Consider the following 23713-nt stretch of genomic DNA (forward strand, 5'->3'; position numbering starts at 1 on the left):
AGGAAGCTTCTGAGGAACCGGAAACGGAAATACACCAGAATTATCCACATTTGTTTTGAGTATGTGGACGTCATCTTGCTTTGGGTTGGGATAGGTGGTTTGTCTTTGGGAGTGTGTATACTTGTTAACTCCTATGACATGATGTGTATGTAACTGCGGTATTCCTCCACCATAAGTGAGGGTATGATTGTATGTATGTGTTATGATGGGGTTGCGTTGTAGTAGTCGCTAGTTTCTTTCTAGAGTTGTGTATATGTGTTTGATTGTACGAACGAGTTTGCGAACGAGAGATGGCAAATTTAGAGAATGAAATTTTTGTAAGGAGGGGAGGTTGTAAGAACCCGAACTGTGATATGTGGGTTTAAGTAAATAAGAGAAGGGTAAAATTGGGATTTGAGCAGACTTCGTTGACGAAGTCAGAGTTCGTTGATGAGGTCCATGTTTTTCTCGTCGACGAAATTCAGAGGCTCATTGACGAGGAGAAGCTGAGAGATTTCGAGAAATCGGGGATCTCAGGCTCGTCGACGAGGTCACCGTCTCGTCGACGAGTTGACTATATGGCCTCGTCGATGAGGACGCCATTTGTCGACGAGGATGACCGAGTCAAAGGGGCTATAAATATCCTTTCTCTTTGCTTCCAAGCTAAGAAAACTAAATTCTCTCTCTCTCTCTAAAACTCACCTTACTCTCTCTCTCTCTAGATTTCTTCACCGTTTGTCGTTGGAATCATAGATCTGACGTTACTACGAAGATCATGGAAGGATTCTCTACAAAACCTATGGATCGGAATCCCATTTCAGAGATTTTTGGGTTTTAGCTAAAAATCGAGGTAAGGCTCGATTTTCTTTTCTGATCCGGTAGTTTGGTAAAGTACTGAGTTGTGAGTATTTTCTGTACTATGTTTTGTAGATTTTGAGAGCTCGGTTCGCTATTTAGGAGCCTTAGAGTTCGGGATCTGTCATCTGTGGGAATGGTAAAGGAATACAGTTTATATTAGTTATTTTTAAAATCGGACTCGGTGGAACTGTGGTCCACGATCCTGTGTGTGTTTTGACTACTCATTTGGGAGGATCTAAAGGGTAAAATTATGGGTTTTTCATGATTACAGTTTTGGGAAAAGGGGGCGACGGGCTGCATCCTTGGTTTTGTTGAAAACCGTGTGTATCTGATGATTTATACTGTGATATAAGGATGGCCGTGCCTTGACTTTTTTTAAACTGTATGTGTTTGGAAAACCATGATTTTAGATTACCAAATGGGTGTGGTTTGTTTGGTTATATGAGCATGCATGTTTGTGTTTTGGTTGAAATGCAGTAGTAACTGGGTTCCAAATTGTTCCAGGTATGAAAGAGTGTTCGGATCTATATCCGAGGGCGTGTGTTTATTGCCTGCCATGTAGGCAAGAGTGTCCGACTCTATATCCAAGGGCGTGAGCCTATACCGGCTGATCACCGAAGGTTGTGGATCCACCAGTTAGCACTAGTACGATGCCATGTTAGTCTGGGACTAGCCATATGCCGGTGGCTCCGTGTATCGCGATTTGGCTACGGGCTAATGCCGGATATCTCGAACCGGATTCGGGCCGAGGGGTGTGAGGACACTGGGTAGATAATGGGCGTGCGTATGCGTGTGTGTGCGTGTATGCACTGTACTGAAACTGCATTGTGAAAACATTGGAAATGCTTTTAACTGTGTATATATTTGTTGTCATGATAACACTCAAATGCCACACACTAGTGTAACCTGTATTTGCCTTACTAAGATGTGTCTTACCCCTACTGTACATGCATTTTTACAGGTCCTTCGAGTAACCGAAACTAGTGTCCTTGGGTTAGGAGCGTAGTGGCCAGTGTACTGTGGGTAGCGCTTGGGTAAGTGCTAGGACTTGTGTTTTGTGGGTTTCCGTTTTGAGATGTGTTGGGCACCCATTTGTACGTTTTTGATGGAACCTTGTTTCAGCTTTTGTATAGACTCTGGTATGGTACCGTACTTGTTTAGAATGACCTTTTTCTGTTGCGTATATTCTGTTTTATTTGGATGTGTATAGTGTGCCTGGGAACCCCACAGGGTCGGACCCTCATCTTTTGTACTGTATCTATGGATGGTTTGTATGATACAGGGACAAGTTAGATTACATTTTCACCCCTGGGTCCCATTTCCGGGTTTGGGGCATGAAATCCACAACTTGCCATCAGTAATCCTCTTCGGTTTGCATGGGGGCACTGCAATTCAATGGTCGTTGCATGGATCACCAATTCACCATCTAAGGACATTGCATCTAATGTTTTGTTCTCTGATAATTCAAGAAATATTTGGCTTGATCTACAACAACGCTTTTCCAAAAGCAGTGCACCACGTGTCTATCAACTGAAAAAATCAATTTCAGATCTTTCTCTACGACAATTATCCATCACTAAATACTATAATCAATTGAAGACTCTCTGGGATGATCTTCAGACTTACCGTCCTCCTCCTTGTTACTCTTGTTCACCATCTTGTTCCTATGGAGCACTTCAGAATGTATCTGATCGTGAGCAGTTCGACTATACTATTCAATTTATTATGAGATTGAATGATTCTTTTTCGGCTATATGAGGTCAATTGTTAATGATGGATCCTCTTCCTACCATTAACAAGGCATTTTCTCTGCTCCTTCAAGATGAAGGTCAATGCCAACTTACATCGGCTTTTGCTATGATTTTTTGATTCTACTACCATGGTTACAACTGCTTCACCATCATCTGCTGTTTCAAAGTAAAAAAAACTAGTATCTCTCAGCCTTCTTCTGAGGTTGAATACCATGCTATGACAACTAGTGCTTGTGAATTAACTTGGCTTGTCACCTTGCTTAAAGATCTTGGTGTTTCAGTGTTTTTGCCAATTTCATTATTCTGTGATAATCAAGCCGCGATGCACATCACATTTAACCCTATTTTTAAAGAGAGGATGAAACATATAGACATTGACTGCCACTTGGTTCGTGACAAAGTTCAAGCTGGGTTTTTCCATCTTCTTCACGTTTCCATTCATCACCAGTTAGCAGATATTTTTAAAAAGGCATTAGGGTCTGATGCTTTTCATTATCTTTTGCGCAAGATGGGTGTGTTGAATCTTTATTCACCATCTCCATATTGAGGGGGCGTATTATCAGATGTTGCCATGAAGAGCAGCAGCAGATCATCTCACGCAACTTGCAGTTATAATTTAGTTCTTGAATTTAGTCAGTTCATAATAGCAGTAGCAATTAGTTGCATTAGCTGTTAGCAGCAACAACATTCTAGTTAGCAAAGTTGCAGTAGCAGTTAGTTGAAGTTAGCTGTTAACAGCAGCAGCTAGCTCATAGTTGAAGCTTAGTTATTGAGTTGTTAATTTAATTCTTCAATTGTTAATTTAGTTATTGAATTGTTGTATATATACCCTATTGTAAGATACTCTTTGAATATGAATAAAATTGAAATACTTTCATAAATTTGATAAATAACTTACAACAATATATATAGTAAAATTTGCTAGCGTTTCATTTACCAAAGGACATTGCCTGAAATCGTGCAGAATGGAGGAAAATGATTTATGGAATTGATCCCACCTAATGAAACTTAAAGTTCAGTCATTATTGTTGTAGAGGTTTGTGGGTAGGTAGGTGTTGTGAAAAACCAAAATTGCACAGCGGAATATATTTGTGTAGGATCAAACTCACAGTGCACTTAATGATGAATATACAAAACAATCCACGACCACAACAAGTAGATGAAAGCAAGAACAATAAATAACACAAGGAATTACATGGTTCGACAATGCCTACATCCACGGGAGCAAACGACATGGATTCACTATCTTCTTGTCCAAATTACAATACATCAATCCTCTTAACACTCACAACCATCTCTCTACAAATACATCTGAGAAAATATAAATAGAGTTCTCAAAGGTTTTCCCTCCAAACCCCAACCATATTAACGTCCACCTTTCAAAATTTAAAATCTGCACTGGTTATCCCAAAGCAAACAGCCGAAGGTTTTAGACAGAATGTATATTGTTTGAAATACTACTCCAAACCGTCGATGGTTAGAGCCTTACTGTTGACGGTTTCCCTTACTGCTACTTGATTTCCTTCATGCTTTCCCTTTGTATATGCTTTCCACTCAGTATGTGAGCCAAATTTCACAACAATATCCACCTTTGTGAATATACGCCCCTTAGGAGAAACTAAAAATATGGACCCGCTGCTTCACCTTGAACTCAGGACGTTAGGTTGGGATCGCCTCTCGTCTGAAAACTAGAGACAAACTGTAATGACCCCAAAAATATATATACATGATTAGTGTAATAATCCTAAAAAAAAAAAGTTAACTTTTTTTAATTAAATTAAATTATTATTAATTATATATGTATATATAAATGGATGGATGATAAGGATATGCATCCTTATCTTTGAAAATTAAATTTAGATTCAAAGATTGAATCTAACAACAGAAGCAACCCCCCCCTTTACCTCTCTCTCTCTCTCTCTCTCTCTCTCTCTCTCTCTCTCTCTCTCTCTCTCTCTCTCTCTCTCTCTCTCTCTCTCTCTCTCTCCTTTATTTTTTATTTTATTTTATTTCTTTTCTTAATCTTTAAGAAATTTATGAAATTAGGAATATACTCTTCTTCCAATTCCCTATAAATAGGAGAGTTCTCAATTCATTTTTTCTTTTCTATAGAAAATTTCAAAGAAGGAATTGAAAGAAAAGTGAGGAAGAAGATTTAGTAGTGGATGAAGAATTTTTATATACTTAAAATTCTCACTTTCCCACTCTTTCTCAACTCATTTTAGGAATTCATCTTTAAACCGTATTAAAGGAGTAGATCAAGGTAAATAAATTTGATTATGTTAGTTCTTTTTATAAAATTATACCTGAGTTTATTTGTACATGTATTTGATTATATTAGTTTTTCTAAATATACTTAAGTTTATTTTTTGGTTAAGAAATGTTCTAATTCCCTCGAGTAATTTTTCAACATTATTATTTTATACTCAAAATAAATATTTTTAGCATGGAAATCGTGTGGCATGAACTTATTTTAGTACATATTAAATAAATGAGCAAGGATGAAATTTTTATGAAGTTATAATTATTACTGGGTTTATATTGAGAAATGATGGAATTTTTGTATTATTATTTTGATTGCATAAATTGTAATGGTATGTTTTAAGAACCTTGATGGCTCGTCAGTTACGATGCTCAGTACTGCAGCTTATAGTTACAAATGATTATGAGTGCACTCATACTGTTTACAAAATAATTTTATATGACAGTGGATTGCTCCTAAGTGCACACTTGGATTAGACTAGGACTTGATAGGGAAAATCACACTTAATGATGATGTTGATTTAATTTGGTCAGCCAACTAGTTAAGTCCAATTTTTGGACCGCACAACCTAGTCATGGGGGTAAACATGACTTACACTTAATAGACCTAAAAGATATTTTCAAATCAAATAATGTTGGTATTAGAGCAAAGGGGCGCATAGTCTCAATCCCCAGGAACTCTCATTTATGAATGATTGTGGCAAAGTAGGACTCTCCATCCGGGGGCTTGTTGATTACAAACGAGTGCTCTGATAGGTGCCTATTGTTGCCACGGGCGTAAGCCCCAAAGGGAAAGTTACAATTGTGGTATCAGAATTGAAGAAAGATGTTTACAGAGCAAGTATAAGAGAAATTATATATATTTGTTTATTTATATATACAAGTATTATAGTTACAATTTTTCACAAATTTATATATGTTTTTACAATTTTTCAAATGCATGTTGAATTATAAGTTTACTGGTACGAGATTTAGATGCATTCAAACTCATCTTAGTAACACACTAATATAATCTCATTTACTTATTGAGCATTATCTCACCCCAATTATTATTATACATCATAGATACCTTGAGAAGCATACCAGAAATCAGAGTAGCATAGCGGAAACGTGGGTGGGATTAGAAAGAGCTATTTAGAATAAATATTAAATTGGATATGTTTTTATATTTTGGAATATTTTAGGATGTTAATTTTGATATTGGAGATACTGTTGTAATAAAGTTATTTAGTATTTTGGTATAAACGTATTTGGGGTTTTATTTCATTCTACTGTATAATAATTATAGAAAATGACACCCTAAACCCTGTCGGGTTCAGGGCATTACACAAACACCAAATCCAAGCAATGCTTGAACTTGCCCATGGCAGCTTCGAATTCTACCATGAGTCCAGATTCAGTTGTAGATGTTACATCCTGAGACTGCGCCCTAGGCTTCCAACAAGGCCTTCCCACAATAGTAAACACAAAAGTTGCTGCAAGCCTTCTATCACTAAAGCCCCCTGCATAATCTTTAACAAATCTCACAGCTGATAGTCCACTCTATTGCTTGCCGAAATACCCTATTACACCATCATGGGGGACCTTTGACATATCTTGGACATCACAGTCGGTCCTTGGGTACCGAGCGACAGACATTTCACATTGATTCTCCACAGAACCCCTTGAGATGGCAAATAAAGTCTCGCTATGGCTCTATCCACAAAACCATCTTGAGATAACACCAATCTCAATACAGCCTTATCCACAAAGCCACCCTAAGATAACACTAATCTCCATGTAGCTTTGTCTATGCAAATCTTTAAACCAAGACCCTTCTTGGCTTTACCCAACACATTCATGTCAAAACCTTTCAACAGAGTTCTCAACCGATTATCCTTAGTCAAAGCCTTCCCAGCCAATAAAATATCATTCACACACAACAGATACATCACCCCATTACATCTTAGCACCCTCTTCCCTACTGGAAGCCTCACCAACTCCCACTTGTGATTCTTATGCAATAACTCCATTTCCTCCACCATAGAACTTATCCATCTATTTTTTCCTTTACTGTGCATTGCAACTTGAAAAATAGTAGGAACTTTGCTGCTGGTAGTAATGAATGTCTAAAACGTCAGAATGTCAAATTAATACTTGAGTGGTAATCTGATAGTCCACTTGGGCCCACCATGATCCTGCTGGTTTCTCGAGTTGACACTCCCTGCAATATGAACAATGTCATCTCTGTCCTAAGTCTATAGCTCCACCCGCATCATATACCCATTTATGCTATGATACCGTTGACTTGAGATAGAACTCCATGCATTTCTGCCCTGAGTATCTAACTCCACACGAGAAGCGCACCATACTCACTGACTTTACTAAGAAGTTCCCTACAAACCCTGCATATAACCTGTTAGCCTTAGAGGCTACGGAAGCTTAATTGTCTTGTTTTGATGATAACAACCCATTAATGGTTCTAAGTGAGATTATCTTTACACAATAAGCCTTAGTAAGAACAAACACAAATGCAAAGATTAAGTAGATTCTTAATAGGTTAGACATCATCAAAAAGGGGGAGAATGTTAGCCCTGTCAACTATACTATCTTGGTTTATATGTTTTGATGATATTAACCTATTTGTTGTTTCTAGTATTTTCCATCCTTGTAGATCTTATCTAGTACAGGTACAAAGTGTCAAATACACAGAGGTGCCAAATCAGAAGCAAAGGTCGGACCTAGTAGACATCAAATAGAAAAGATCGGAAGGACATTGACTCAGAAGCACCAAAGCACATCCCGGAGTTTTTATTGTGTATAAATTAATTGTAATAAGGGTTGTGTGAGTGAGTGCGTATTATAACTCTTGCGGTGTGTGTCTTGCATGATTTCTAAGTAAGAGTTTAGCCATTGCATAAGCATACTAAGACACATGAGCATATAGGATTTGCACAAAAGTAACAAATTCACAATTCATAGTTTTCAAAGTAAAAATAAAGAGGTTGTCAAAATAATCCTATACTCAATTAAGTTTTCAAAATGGGACAAGTGTTAAGTAATTTATGAGTTATAAAAATTTTCAAAACTTGGTCCTGATTTTACAAAAATAGCTCTACGTCCTAAAGTCCTAAAAGTCAAGCATATTTTCAATAAAGGACATACTAAGCATATAAGATATCGAAACGAGTTTTCAAATATGTTTTCATAAAACAAGATATCTTTTATTTATGGGGAAACTCAATTGGACAAGTTTTAATCTTAATTAGACTCAATATATTTCATATACTTTTGTCCAAGAATGTTAAGTCTTTAAAACGCTTTTTGACAAGGAAAAACAAAGCAATCGTCACTACTGTAGTGCAACCTTGAGTCCTGAATACCCTTCGGTATTTTAGGAATAACTTTTTATAGAAAGGTCCAAATGGGACAATCTTGGTGTCCCTGGAAAGTTAAGACAAAATTACACAACTTTCATTGTTATGACTTTTTCTGATTCAGGGACTTCGTCGACGAACACAGGGGATTCATCAACGAGTCCAACCGGCAGAATGACACTAACAGGCAGAAAACGGCTAGTTTGCCAAATAAAATATTTTTTCTTCCCCTAAACGGCTAGTTAACGGCTCCTAAGGCTCTTGGGTTATAAATACAAGCTATTAGACTTGTATATTAGTTCTTCATTGCGTTTGCTCATTCTCTCTTACTTATTGTGTTTGATTCAATTATTGAGAGAATAGAGTGAGGTTTGAGTTTTAAATCATATTTGCTCATTGTAAGGAGCATTCTTTGTAATCTTCCATCTTCGTGTGAAAGGTTCTTTGTGAACCATGTTGTAAGGTTCTTTGTGAACCGAATTGATAAAGGCTCTTTGTGAGTGGTAGGGATTTGTTCCCAAGTTTGTAAGGCTTGCTCCGTTGCGGAAGGAGTGATAATAGTGGATTGTGGAATCCTTGGCTTGGTGCTAAGGTGTGGACGTAGGCTTGGTGCCGAACCACGTAAAAATACCAGTGTTGTTCTTTCTCTCCTATACACTCTTTATTTTATATCTTGTGCATGATTTATATTCATATTGCGATATAATTTCTTGTATCTTGCCAAGAGTTTTTATTTTATAGAAAAATACGTATTCCGCGAAAAGAGTCTATTCACCCCCCCTCTAGACTATATACTCCTGGGCTAGGGCAACCAACATAACCTACCCTACTCACAAAACTCTTTGAACAAAACCAACATACTCAATCCCAATGTCTAACTTGAGGATCTCTATCCTAGTCTGGTTCTTCACCTCAACCATAAGTTAAACTTGGTAAACACCTTAGAATTGTGCCATATGAGATACACTAAGACCTTTCATGATACACCCACGAAAAACATATGTCCCCCCCATGATGCTACCATCACCGGTCCGCAAACATTTGAATTCATGTTATCACCCATATGCCTTAATTGCATATGCCACAGAACATCTGACTTAGATTCTACACCTGCAACTCCACTTACAACTATATTACCCTGCAATGCATAGATATTTCCCGCTATCTTTTCTTCTTTCATCACTATTGAGTTGCTTTCACACACTTTCATTTCCCCACTTTCAGACTTGTAACTATATCCGTTACAATCTAAAGCGCCTAATGAAATTACATTCTTCCTTAGACCCGATACATGCCTTACTTCATATACGGTTCTCACAACACCACCATACATTTTGTTTTTGACATTTCCAATGCCAATTATTTTGCATGAAATATCATTTCCCATTAAAACACAACCTATATTAACTGACCTGTAGGTGTTGAACCATTTTCTATTTGCTGTCATGTGACAAGAGCATCTAGTATCCAAGATCCAAGAATAATCTGCGAGGCACTCCGAACCTGATGAAACACATAACATATCACCATCCCTGCTCCCTGAGTCTCCTTCCACTACATTTTTAGATTTTGACGAACCCTTAGACATATATCAGCTTTCCAGTATTCTCCAAACTGATGCTGGAGAATCCTCATCCATGACGTGATACAACACGTCATCAGCCAAACAAAGTTGGATGGTTAATAATGCCTTTGCCTCCAATTCATTCCAACTTGCTTCATCCATGTAGAGACCCAAAAAATTAAATTAATAAAATAAATGAAGAGAAGTAAAAAGGGAATTTTTAAAAGGGAGAGAAAACAGGGTTTCGTCGATGAACCTAGGGTCTTCGTCGACGAATGTCGCATAGATTTCGGCGATGAGGTACACGTGTCTCGTCGATGAGAGATTATCGAGAGAGTTTAGGGAATTTTAGGTTCATTGATGAAATAAACACCTCGTCGACGAAGTGCCTTCATGTATTCGTCGATGAACCACTTGAATTCGTTGACGAATCTCGTGCTATAAAGGGTGAAACCCTCATTTTTCTGCACCGTTCTCTCTCTCTCTCTCTCTCTCTCTCTCTCTCTCTCTCACTCTCTTTCTTTAGACCCACAGATCGCTCTCACTTCTCTCTTCATTTTCGGCTTCGTTAAGGCCTGGATTGATGATCTGGAACCGCCATGAAGTTCTTGGGAGATTCTCTACATCTTAGGCAGAGTAGATTTTCAGTTTGAGTTTCTGGGACACCATCCGAAAATCAGGGTAAGTGGTGTATTTTAGGGGTTTTAAGTTAATTTGGAGTATGTGAATGTAGGAAATGTTAAATAGAGATTATTTTGGGAGTTGTGTTGAATAATTTGGGGTAAATGTGAATTGTAGGTTTTTGGGCTACGAACGCCGAAGGGCGTAGAAAATTAGGTGTTTAGTGGAATCTCAGTAAGCCAGGTAAGGGGTATAAATTATAACAGTTTTTTTTTTAATGAAAATTTTGGGTTGGGAAATAAGTGAAAATGGCGTATGTTATTTTACTTGAAATTTATTATAATATAAATATAAGATGAAATTTGTGTGGCATATGATTTATATTGAGAAATATTTAAACTGGGTTAAATGATTTACCATGTTAAATATGTGATACTGAAATGTGTTTTGATATGAGAATTGAAATGTGGGAAAATGATGAAAGTGAAATGTGCAGGAAATGTATCTTTTGAGAAAATGAAGAAAGGTGAAATATGAAAATGTGTTTTGAGAAATATTGAGTAATTGTGAAACGATATATGTATATGATAGTATTAGATGAAATGAATTATGAACTGAGGAAATATCATTGAAATGATGAAATGTATTGAGAATTTTGATATTGAAATGGAAATCTTGTAACGTTAATTCTGCAATATGAATATGAGAAATATGATTATGGGAAATGTGAATATGTGAAATGAAAATATAGCAACGTTAATTCTGCAATAATAAAAATGAGAAATGTAAATATGAGATATGATTATGGGAAATGTGAATATGTGAAATGTGAATATTGCACCGTAAATTTCTGCAATATGAATATTAAATTGTGAGAAATGAAATGAGAAATTTCGAAAGGGGAATACAGATATGTGATTGATGAAATGCCAATATCACATAACGATTGCTGGTATGTGGCAGTGATAATCCTGATGGATGGATATCGAAACCCTAATGATGGGTTGTGATATTGAGAGTACGGTACCGTTGCTAGTGGTGTTAGTGCAACCACACAGACTCGTGAAGATATGTGATGAAATTTGACCTAATCGGGTCGGCCAATCGCGGTTAGGTCCAGCCTTCGGGCTGCACAACCCTATTCATAGGGGGAAGTATGACGTGGAGCAATATCCTCAGGGCAGACATGAGTGCAGACACAGATGTATCGGTTATGGTGACACTCATGAGCTTGATATGGAAATGAAAAATGAAAAGAAAATGAAATGAAAATGGAAATGGAATAAGAATGGGAACGAGAATGAAAATGAGAAATGAAATAGTGTGAGTTAATAAATAATTTAAGCGAAGTAAAACACATTGCCTGAGGGCTTACTGAGTAAGGTGAGTGTTCTGATAAGTATCAGTTGTAACTGAACCCGAGTTAATCGGGATATCAGGGTAGAGGGAAGCTGCTTGTATGGGTGGGTAAGCTTCCCTATTCTCAGGAACTTCGCCTGTAAACTTGGGGCACGAATGAATGATTTTGGAAATGGAAGAAAAAGCTTATGAAAGCTTGTGTTGTATATCTATATGATTATGATTATGGAAATTTTATATTTCTCAGAAGATACTATCATTAATATGTTTATATGCTATGATATAATGAATCTCATATTGCCACACACTGTAGAAAATTTATTCCGTCTTACTGAGATGTGTGTCACCCAATCCTTTAAATATTTTAGGAAACCGAGTTAGACCTGGTGATAGAGCTACGAGGTAGAGGGGAGCAGATACTTTGAGTAGTCAGGGTGAGTATTTTGTACTAGGGAGGTTTGATTCTCCTAGAGTTTTGTGGTTGACTTGTATTTATGAATGATAGTACTCTGGTACATGTATTCGATGTGGTATGTATATATTTGAAATGACTTCTGCTGGTAGGGTTGTGTATAAGTATGATTGTATACCCAATGCCCAATTTCGGGTCGGGTTATGTATTATGGTATTATTGAATGCGTGATTGATATGTGGTGTATGCATGATTTATATGGAAAAAAAATGGTATGAAAAATTAGGGCGTCACAATCCATGCCTTCTGGTTGAATTCCGTATAAGGCCTTTACCATGCCTTACTGCACCAAGAGAACCTTCCCTCTTCTCTGCCATAAACTGAAATTCCTAGTTCCATCAAACTTGACAACTTCAAATTTCGCAAATGAAGATCCAGAGGCAATTACAACAATGCTCTGATACTAATTTCTTGTGAAAAACCCAAATTGCACAGCGAAATATATTTGTGTAGGATCAAACTCACAATGTAGTAAATGATGAATATATAAAACAATCCACAACCAAAACAAATAAATGAAACCAAGAACAACAAATAACACGAGGAATTACGTGGTTCGGCAATGCCTACACCCACAAGAAGCAAACGACAAGGATTCATTATCTTCTTGTCCAAATTACAAGAACAATACATCAATCCTCTCAACTCTTACAACCATCTCTCTACAATACATCTAAGAAAACATATAAATAGAGTTCCCAGAGGTTTTTCCTCCAAACCCCAACCATATTAATGTCCACCTTTCAAAATTTGAAATTTGCATTGGGTTTCCTAAGCCAAACCATCGACTGTTTCAAATAGAAAGTATATTGTTTGAAATATCGCCCCAAACCATCGATGGTTAGAACCTTACCATCAATGATTTTCCTTGCTGCTGCTTGATTTCCTTTATGCTTTCCCTTTGTGTATACTTTCCATTCAGTATGTGAGCCACATTTGATAACAGTAGGTAGGGAGGATAGCTCAAAAAGTTTGACTCAAAACATTAAAACTATGATACACAAAATGAAATTAGTTGAAGAAATTATTGATGGTAGTCTAACAAAATCATATGATTGAAGAGTTAATGCAAATGATATGCAGTGTCATAGAGAAATGGTATAGGTAGTTTCCTTATATTTATATTGTGATTGTTGGTTCCTAATAAGAAAATAGGCACAAAAAACATCAAAAAGTGTTTCTTTGTGAATGGTCTAGTGTGAATGAGGCTAACCAATATTTAAATTTTGCATGTTGGGTTAGGATTTTTCCTTTAATAGGGTTATAGAGGATCACTATGTAGAGACCCAAAAAATAGAAATAATAGGAAAAACATAGAAAAGAAGGAATTTGGTTTGGTGTAGACCAAACCGTCGACGGTTTGGTGGGGGCACATAAAATCGTCGACGGTTTTGTAATTTCTGTAGCTTGGTTAAGGGTAAAACGGTGAAAAGGTTTGGTTAAAAATCCAAACCGTCGAAGGTTTTAGGAAAACCGTCAACGGTTTTGTCTAGTAGTGCTTAATAAAATGGATTCTGGAGCTCATTTTGTTTTAAGAAATTAAAATCTTTCCTCCTTCTCTCTCTTGACTGCGTGCACCCTCTCCCTTCTTTCTTCAATTTCTCTTCGATTGCAGTTAACCAGACACCACTACGGGGTCCTAGGAGCGACCCTTAGCCAGTTGATCGGAGCAGATTTTTGAATTAGGCATTCCAGGCACCACTCCAACGCTGAGGTAAGGGAGATGAATTATTAGTTGTTTTACAGTTTAACTAGTTTTGGAGTGTGTGGGCCTAGGAAATGTGAATATGATTATTATTCTGGGGTTGAACTAATTAAGGTAGGGTTTGTGAATACACAGGTTGTGTGAATGTGGCGAGCATCGGTTTAGGATACTTGTAGGCACCATCTCAGTAAACGGGTAAGGGGAATAAGTTATGCCAGTTAGTTTTAGAAATTTTATTGGTTAAAGTATAGTATAAGATTATGAGATATCAATATATGATTTTTTGGATATTACAGGATATAAAATTATAGGCATGGAAATTTATGATTTTTCAAATGATATGCATATTCGGGAAAATTCAAAAATTTGGGTTGCATGAAAAACCCTATAGATGATATATTATTTTCGTAGAATAGAAAATATAATTTTCCTATACAATAATAAAATACAGTTTTCCTATAAAGAATATAGTATTATGAGCATTACTCAAATTGTGTGGCATGAGAAATACTAGTTTTAGTACAAAATTTTGGTACAAAAATTTATATAGCTATTATAGAACCATGATATTACAGATATTACAGAACCATGATATTATAGATACTACAAAACCAAGATATTTCAGTTATTACAAAACCGTGATATTTCAGTTATTACAGAAACATGGTATTTCAGTTTATATAGAATCATGGTAAAACAGTAATATACAAAAATAGTATTATACAGTATCAGAACCCTAATGGATCAGAACATAACATAGAGCACAGTACCGTAGCTAATATAGTATAGATAGTGCAACCACACATCTCATATAGAGTGTGGTAATGGTAGTCGATTATGCTTCAGTAGAGAGTACAGGAGCTCCTTGCCAGTCTAGACCAGGTTGAGCAGACCAATCGTACTATAGACGAGTTATAGTTTGACTTAATCGGGTAGACCAGTCATGGTTAAGTTCAGCCCACGGGCCGCACAACCCGATCATGCGGGGTTAATTCATGATTACATTTATCCATCCAGGAAAATTTTCACAGTTATATATATATATATATATATATATATATATATATGTAGATTCATAGAAACAAAAACTATGAATTATAGCTAGAAGTACGCTCAAATAGAAAACATGTATTTTAAATGGTATAGGTGTGAGTTATAATACGTATATTACATTTAACTGCTATCTTTGTTACAGTTTAAATTAACATTTATGTTATTTATGTAAAACTCATCAGCCACATACTAGTGATAACTTATGCTGTCTTACTAAGAGGTGTCTCACCCAATAATCTTAAACATTTCAGGTAATCTAGGTAGCCAAGCGAAGAGAGCTCCAAGATAGTAGAGTTGTAGCTTCAGGATTACAGGGTATGTGTTTTTGTTAGGGTACTCGGGTTATGTTTGTTATGATGGGGATTTTGGATGGACTTTTGGGAAGTTTGCATGTATATTTTGGAGACTCTAGCATTATGGTATTTTATATAAAGTTTAGGTATGTTTTCTGCTGCATAGATAGAATATGAATATGGACAAGAGCATCCCCAGTATTCCACTTTAGGTCCGAATTGACTTCATTATTAATATTATCATGGCATCAGAGAAATAGAATTATTAAAAAAATGGTATGTTGAACCTATGGGTCATACCCTGTTTTGATTATGACAAATACTCTAGTATTTAATGGTTTGATGAGTTTGTGTGCAGGACGGATCGAACGTATCATATGGTGCACGCACATGAATTTGTAGAAGACGAAGACTCAAAATGTGTATTCATTGTAATTTATATTTATCATACTGGGTCTATAATAGTAAATAAGAAATTGTCTATAATAATTAATGCCTTACCTGCACGGTAGGATCGATAAGCTCAAAACCATAGATGGACCTTAGGGGATATCCTTCGGTTGACCGACACCAGATTTTTTCGGTGCCCTCAAACTAAAAAGGACCTAGAAATGACCCTAGGACACTCACTCATGCATATATATGAATGGTCATTTGAATAGGGTGTTTGCATGCTTAAACAGGACTAAAATGCCCTAAATAGGTGCATTCGGTCGACCGTACTTCCATGTACAAATACACCCGGTCGACCGAACCCGGACCAGGTCAACAATTTGACCACAGTCTAGTCGACCGAACTTGTTAGTTTAAAAGTTGCTGGTCGATCGAACCCGGACTAGGTCAACAGTTTGACCATAGTCTGGTTGACCGAACTGATATAGTTCATTTATGCCTGGTCGATCGAACTCCCTTTTAGTCAACTTGTTGACCACTTGGTCGACCGAGCGCAAAATGAACTCCAACTATCTGATCGACCGAGGGTCCTCGGGAGATGTCCCAACGACCTGGTTGACCGAACTTTGCAGTTCAAATACTCCCCGTCGACCGAATTGCGCTAACTAAGAAAATCGCCCCTAAACCTTTATGCTCGGTCGACCGACCATATAGTTCATTTCTTGCCCGGTCGACCGAACCTCAAGAACTTTGATCGACCGAACTTGTTCTGGTCGACCAAAACTCTCGGGTTGCCCCAATATTTTTATCGTGGTTAACTTTTTAAATGGGGTTAAAATAATTAAATTGTATTAAAACTTTCCTAATAATTCGATATGTGTCCTTAATAGTTATATTTTAAGGGTTGTCTATTTATACCCCATCATTTGGAATAATTAGATGAGATTAGAAAATATAATTAGCCAATATCCTCTCAATCTCAAAAAGCCTATATTTCATATTCAAGCTTTGAACTCCCACTCTTACTCATTCATATTGCAAATACCTCTTTGTAAGAGTATTCTTGTGCTTATCTCACCAAGCTTAAACTCTCTCCTGATTGTTTTATTTGAGATTTATATTTCATAGAGAGTAAGCTGCGAGTTCTCCTAGGGGGCTTCATAAATAAGCCTTCCGTAGGAAAACTTCTTGGGGCTTCTGAGTTTTGCATTCTCATTGCACTACTCAAGAGTTCATATTGTGTTTTGGCTGCAAAAATATTATACATCATTTTCAAAAATATATCTTGTGCGTATCTTGGAGAAATCTATTTTGAGATATTTTCTTAAGTGCTAAAAGATCTTTGTTGCTACACCTTTTGATTGAGATTATCTTTTTATTACAAAGATCAAATAAATATTTGCAAATCATTTTAAAATATCTCTTGTGGTTTATATTGAGAAATATTATTTGTTGAGATATTTGAAGCGTGCTTGTGATCTTTGTTGGTGCATTGTGATTGAAACATTATTTTGACACAAAGATCGTATCATTTACACTCTCACACACTGATTGCTATATTTGCATAAATATTTGAGAGTAAACACTTAGACTACACCGAGCTTATCAAATCCTATCTTTTGGTAGTGTATAAATTACATTGTGCTTAGTGGTACATAATCAGCTTAGTGTAAGAAGCATTTCCTTGTACGCAAAATTATATACCCATCTATTGTATTTCCAGGCACGGGCCTGAAGAGAGAGACTAGCCCTGGAATAATCCTGGACTGGCTTAGACCTAGTTAGGAAAGCTAGGTGCGCCATCCTGGTAAGGCGTGTAGGTTGAGGTTAGCCCCGCTAATTGACCTGGTCAAGGTTGAGGTCAGCCCTATGGTAATTGACCTGGTTGTAATCGGTGCCGCTCTACCTTTAAGTGAGTATGAGTGGAATCCTTGTGCTTGTTAGCCAAGGCAGGGACGTAGGCAATTTGGTCGAACCTCGATAACATTTCTGGGTGTCGTCTCCTTTACTGCTTTATTGTGCATGCTTGCTTAAATGTTTATTGTAGTTTAAATTCCATTTTATATTTACATTGATTTATTTTACATGCACTAGATTGACCTTAGGCTTGTGTAATACTGTTGTTAGTTGATTGACCTAAGGCAATAAATTTTAAATACCAATTCACCCCGCCTCTTGGGATTGCACCAAAGCTAACATAGTAGAAATTTCGGGTCGTTACAAGTTTGGTATTAGAGCTTAGGTTGTTAGGTTCTGTGAACTCCAAAGGAATACAATACCAGAGTATAAGAATGGATCTTGATGGAGGATAGGAAAAGGATAGATCAGGTGTACAGTAGGATATATTTATGGAAGTTAAAGTGGAATTTAGAGTTTCTTCTCACGGCTTGGAGGCAGGAAATTTCGTAGTGGTTTCTATGTTTTTCCAGAGATGACGATTTCAAGAAAGCCATAGTAAACTATCGCCTGTTCTTGTTTCTAAGCAGTAAGACTGAATCTTAAATTAGGAATAAGGACGTTAGGTTGATTGGGTATAGGAGGATATTTTAAGGTTCTTAGTTAGATAGTAGTACTGTCATATTAAGGTATTGAAATTCTAAGATTGTTTTTGCTCTTTTTTCAAGATGGATCCTAAAAATAGAAATGCACATACTGGAGGTGGTGATGAAGCGAGGCCCTCTAATATGGGCGGCAACGATTCTGATATAGTCCTGCATAGTGTTGCTTAGCAAGTGATGGTAGAGATAGCCCGAAGTTCTAAAGAATAGGACTACCCGCCAGTTGATCAGGGTTGTTCGATCAAACAATTTACGCGGATGAATCCTACAGCCTTTTTAGGAAGCGCAGATTCGATTAAGGCAAAAAACTAGCTGCTAGATATTGAGAAAATCTTGATAGTACTGCATTGCACCGATGAACAGAGAGTGTTATATGCCACTTTCAAATTGATAGGGGAGGCAGAATGGTGGTAGTCAGTGGTGAAACTCCTGGAGGAGCAGAGGTTAGCACCAGTAGCACTGTTTTGGGGGAGATTTAAGAAGATTTTTTATGACCACTACTTTCCCTCCTCCGTCAGAGATGCTAAGATGGAGGAATTCCTGAATCTGAATTAGGGACAACTGATAATGCCATAGTATGCTACTAAAATTGTGGAGCTATCCCATTTTACTCCCTTCATGATCCCAAATGAGTTCAGGAAGGCACAAAGATTTGAGATGGGGCTGAGAAAGGAGGTGTATGAGCAGGTGGCGGTTCTACAGATAAAATATTTTTTTGAGTTGGTGGATAAAGCCACTGTACAGTGGATAGAGAGGCATAGAGGGGCGGAGTCAGAGGAAAAGGACTACGCCTATTAGGTTTCAGGTGGGATCTAGCTAGGGTCCAGGGAGGAGGAATAGTGGGGGACAGAGACAGGAGATAGGAAGGCAGGTGTATTAGGGGGCTCAAACCTACCCAATTTTTCCTAGATGTAATAAGAGGCACGTGGGGGAATGTCGTGTGGAAAAGAATGTTTACTATTGTTATGGGAGAACTGGACATATTACGAGATACTGCAGAGTGCAACTAGTTAATCCACCCGCTACTAGACAATTTTGGGGGAACAATCAAGCACCTTGAGGAAATCAGCAGTGGAACATCGCCCCGACACAAGTCTATGCTCTGACATCGAGATACGCTGAGATGGTAGGTGATTTCATGACAGGTATTATCCATATTTTATCGTATAAAGCTATTGTTTTATTTGATTCAAGGGTGACTCACTTTTCATAGCCCGAGAGTTTTTCAAGTTATATGGTATAGAAACTCAATCATTAGATGTTAGTTTATCAGTGGCTACACCAACCGGGACCATAGTATTGTGTAGAAAGGTAATCAAAGATTGTCCCCTCAGTATTTAGGGGAGGTATTTGCCAGCTAGCTTGGTAGTTTTAGATATGCATGGTTTCGAGGTAATTCTGGGAATGGACTGGCTAGCTGCCAATTATGCCAATATTGATTATCATAAGAGAGAAGTGGTATTTAGACCTCCAGGAGAGCAAGTGTACTGATTTTTGGGGACATGTGTGTATTCCCCACCACAAATCTTGTCAGCTGTTCAGGTAAGGAGATTGCTTTTGGAAGGATGCCAGGGGTACCTGGTCTGTGTAAAAGAAGCGCCAGAAGGAGAATCCAAATTTGAAGATATTTCAATAGTGAAAGGTTTTCCTGACGTGTTTTCAGAGGATCTGTCGGGATTGTATCTTGACTGCGAGGTCAAGTTTACTATCGACCTTTTTTCGAGAACAACGTCAATTTCTAAAGCACCGTATAGAATGACTCTAAAAGAATTAAAAGAGTTGAAAGAACAGATATTGGAACTGCTAAATAAGGGGTTTCTCAGGCCCAGCCCGTCACCTTGGGGAGCACTTGTAACGACCTGCTCCTTTTTCACATATTTTTTTTTTATATAAATAAATTATCATCACATCATACATTCCAGCTCAGCAGGTCACAATCCACCTGGGCCCGTGGGCACCAGGGATATAACAAAACATACAGCAGAAGCCTACGCAGCAGAAAGTATAAAATCATATACATCTCATCATAATGTGCATAACACATGCCAGAGTCACTACAATTACTATCTCACAGTATATACATCTCAAAAATGAAATCTAGGGACAATCCCCACAAAACCTAACTGTCCCTACCAAAAACTTACCCTTCAAAAGAGGGCAAACAACTGATCTAGATCAGCGGGGCTTTTTCCGCTCTCCTATTAGGGGCTCCTGAAAAGTTGATAAGATTTAGGGGCGAGACACCTCTCAGTAAGGGAAATAAACTAATACCAGTGTGTGGCAACATGAGTATTCTGTGTTCTACATATACCATACATAACATATTCAATACTATTTATCAAATCTGGGAAAACATATGCATATCAAAACGTGACAGAACATACTGCATTTTCATAAACATTTCTCATCTCATATCATAATAATAATAACATAAAAACAATCTTGGTAGGTTAGCTGGCTGTTGTCATGTATTACCCCCGCATGACTGGGTTGTGTGGCCCGAAGGCGGGACTTGTCAATGGTTGGCCGACCACTGCCAAGTCAAACAGTAGTCTGTAGGTCCGATGGGTCTACCCAGACTGGTCCGTACACCAGGGGCGATAACAGCACACTTTTTGAAAATAACCACATCGACCATCCAATCTCACACCACTCCGTACAGCGGCGTTAACACAGATATCATGATCACGAGGACCATGGACACATAGCAATGGTACCGTGCAAGTACTAGCCTAGACCAAGCCAACCAGGTTCTGATATCATATACATATACTAAAACCGTGATACATAAATATCTCATATAATTTATTTTCACATCAATCATATCATTTCACATATATACGTGTATTATGAAAATCATCGGCCCGTATGTCGGTATTACACATTTTATCATAGCTCGACCCGTACGCCGGCAAATCACATAGCACAGCCCGTACGCTGGCAAACCACATAGCACGGCCCGTATGCTGGCAAATCACATAGCACAACCCGTACGCTGGCAAATCACATAGCACAGCCCGTACGCTGGCAAATCACATAGCACAGCCCGTACGCCGGCAAATCACATAGCACGGCCCGTACGCAGGCAAATCTCAACCACATAGCACGGCCCGTACGCCGACAAATCACATATACATATAAAAATATCTCTGCCCGTACGCCGGTTTTCCATCATAGAAATCCATATCGTCCCATTCCAAAAAAAAACAATATTTCACAACATTTTTATACTCATGCCACACTAAACAAATTTTCTACGTATTCAACATATCATCATTTAAACAGTATTTTCCAAATATAAATCATGTATATAAATATATTTATTTTTCCTGAAACCAGATGCTATATATATATATATATATATACATACATTTTCTCAAAACAAAACTAGTTTAGTTTATCCCCTTACCTGATTCCTGAAAAGCCCCTAATAAAATCTTCCCCGTACCCACAAGGTTCTCAACTCAACACCCAGAAAATGAGAATTCGCAGAATTAAAGTTTAGTATTTTCGTACGTACAACATTTTCTATAACTACCACTAAGTCAAATTCGACTTAAAAAGTTTTACCTCAACTTAGGAATGATTCCCAACGTTCCCAATCAACACCTTGGAACTGAAAATTTTTAGTATTAAAGTTCAGTATTTTTATGCGTATATCACTTTCTTCAACTGTCAAAAATCCAAATATTGAATATAAAGCCTTACCTTGGATTTGGGATGAAATCCAACTTCGTTTCCCTGACGATCCACTCCGGCAGACTTGTAGAGAACTTCGTCAGGAGCGTCGTGGTGGCTTCGATTTGTCGATCCGGCATAAAATTAGCCCAAAATCGAAGAGAGAGAGAGTCGTAGGAGAGAGAGAGAGAGAGAGAGAGAGAGAGAGAGAGAGAGAGAGAGAGCACTTCCAAAAAAAAAAAATCCAAGTAAGCTTCTTGAAGAAGCTTTCCACTTTCTATATATATATATATATATATATATATATATATATATATATATAAACCTATAAACTTTATTTTAAATACATATCATAATAACTTACTTATATATATATATATATATATATATATATATATATATATATATTTAAACACACACACACACACAAATATATATACATGCTTCAATATATATATATATATATATATATATATATTTTCCTTATCATACTATTCATTTTACTTGTTAATTTAATTAATTAATTTTATTTTATTATTTTATTATTATATATTTTTTTTAAATTTTATTTTTTTCCCGGTTACTACAGCATCGGTATTATTTTTGAAAAAGAAGGACAGGTCGATGAAAATGTGCATCGACTATAGAGAAATTAATAAAGTGACCATTAAGAATAAATACCCGCTTCCTCGCATTGATGATTTTTTTGACCAGCTTTAGGGAACACAGACTTTCTCGAAGACTGATTTATGATCTGGGTACCATCAAGTAAAGGTTAGGGTGGAGGATGTTCCAAAGATAGCGTCCCAAACTCGGTATGACCATTATGAGTTCCTAGTTATGCCATTCAGACTGACGAATGCTCCACCCGTATTCATGGATCTGATGAATAGGGTGTTCCATCAATACCTGGATTGGTTTTTTGTGGTTTTTATTGACGACATTATGGTATATTCAAGGAGCCCCGAGGAGCATGAGGATCATCTGAGGACAGTTCTACAGATACTGAAAGAAATAAAGCTGTATTCAAAATTCAAGAAGTGCGAATTATGGTTGAAGCAAATCACTTTCCTCAGACACGTGGTATCCAGGGGTGGCATCTCTATGGATTTGAGCAAGATTGAGGTGGTTGTAGGCTAGGCACGACTGAAAAATGTGCAGGAAGTTAGGAGTTTCTTGGGATTGGCAGGGTACTATCGTTGATTTGTAAAAAGATTTTCTAAACTGTTAGACGCTTTAACCAGATTGACCAGGAAGAGTGTGAGGTTTGAATGGATATATGAGTGTGAGCATAGCTTCTAGGAATTAAAATAGAGACCCATCATTGCATTGGTTTTGAAAATTCCTTCGGGAGAAGAGGGTTTTGTAATTTACAGTGATGCGTCACACAAAGGGCTCGGGTTTATTCTGATGTAGTGGGGGAGAGTTGTGGCATATGCTTCACGGCAGCTCAAAAAATATGAAAAGAATTACCCTACCCATGATTTGGAGTTAGCTGCTGTGGTTTTTGCCTTAAAAATTTGGAGACAATATTTGTATGGAGGTAGGTGTGAAATCTTCACTGATCACAAAAGCTTGAGGCACTTTTTCACGTAGAAGGAGCTGAACATGAGGCAGAGGAGGGAGATGGAGTTAATTAAAGATTATGATTATAGTATCAGTTACCACCTAGGAAAAGCAAATGTGGTAGCTGATGCCTTGAGTTGGAAATCAATGAGTGCCTTAGTATCAACAGTGGTGGTGCAACATCAGATCAGAATGGATTTGGAAAGACTTGGGGTGAGCTTGTAGTGGGTAATCACCTGGCGTTC

Source organism: Malania oleifera, chromosome 3, assembly GCF_029873635.1.
Source record: "Malania oleifera isolate guangnan ecotype guangnan chromosome 3, ASM2987363v1, whole genome shotgun sequence".
In the NCBI taxonomy this organism is placed as follows: Eukaryota; Viridiplantae; Streptophyta; class Magnoliopsida; order Santalales; family Ximeniaceae; genus Malania; species Malania oleifera.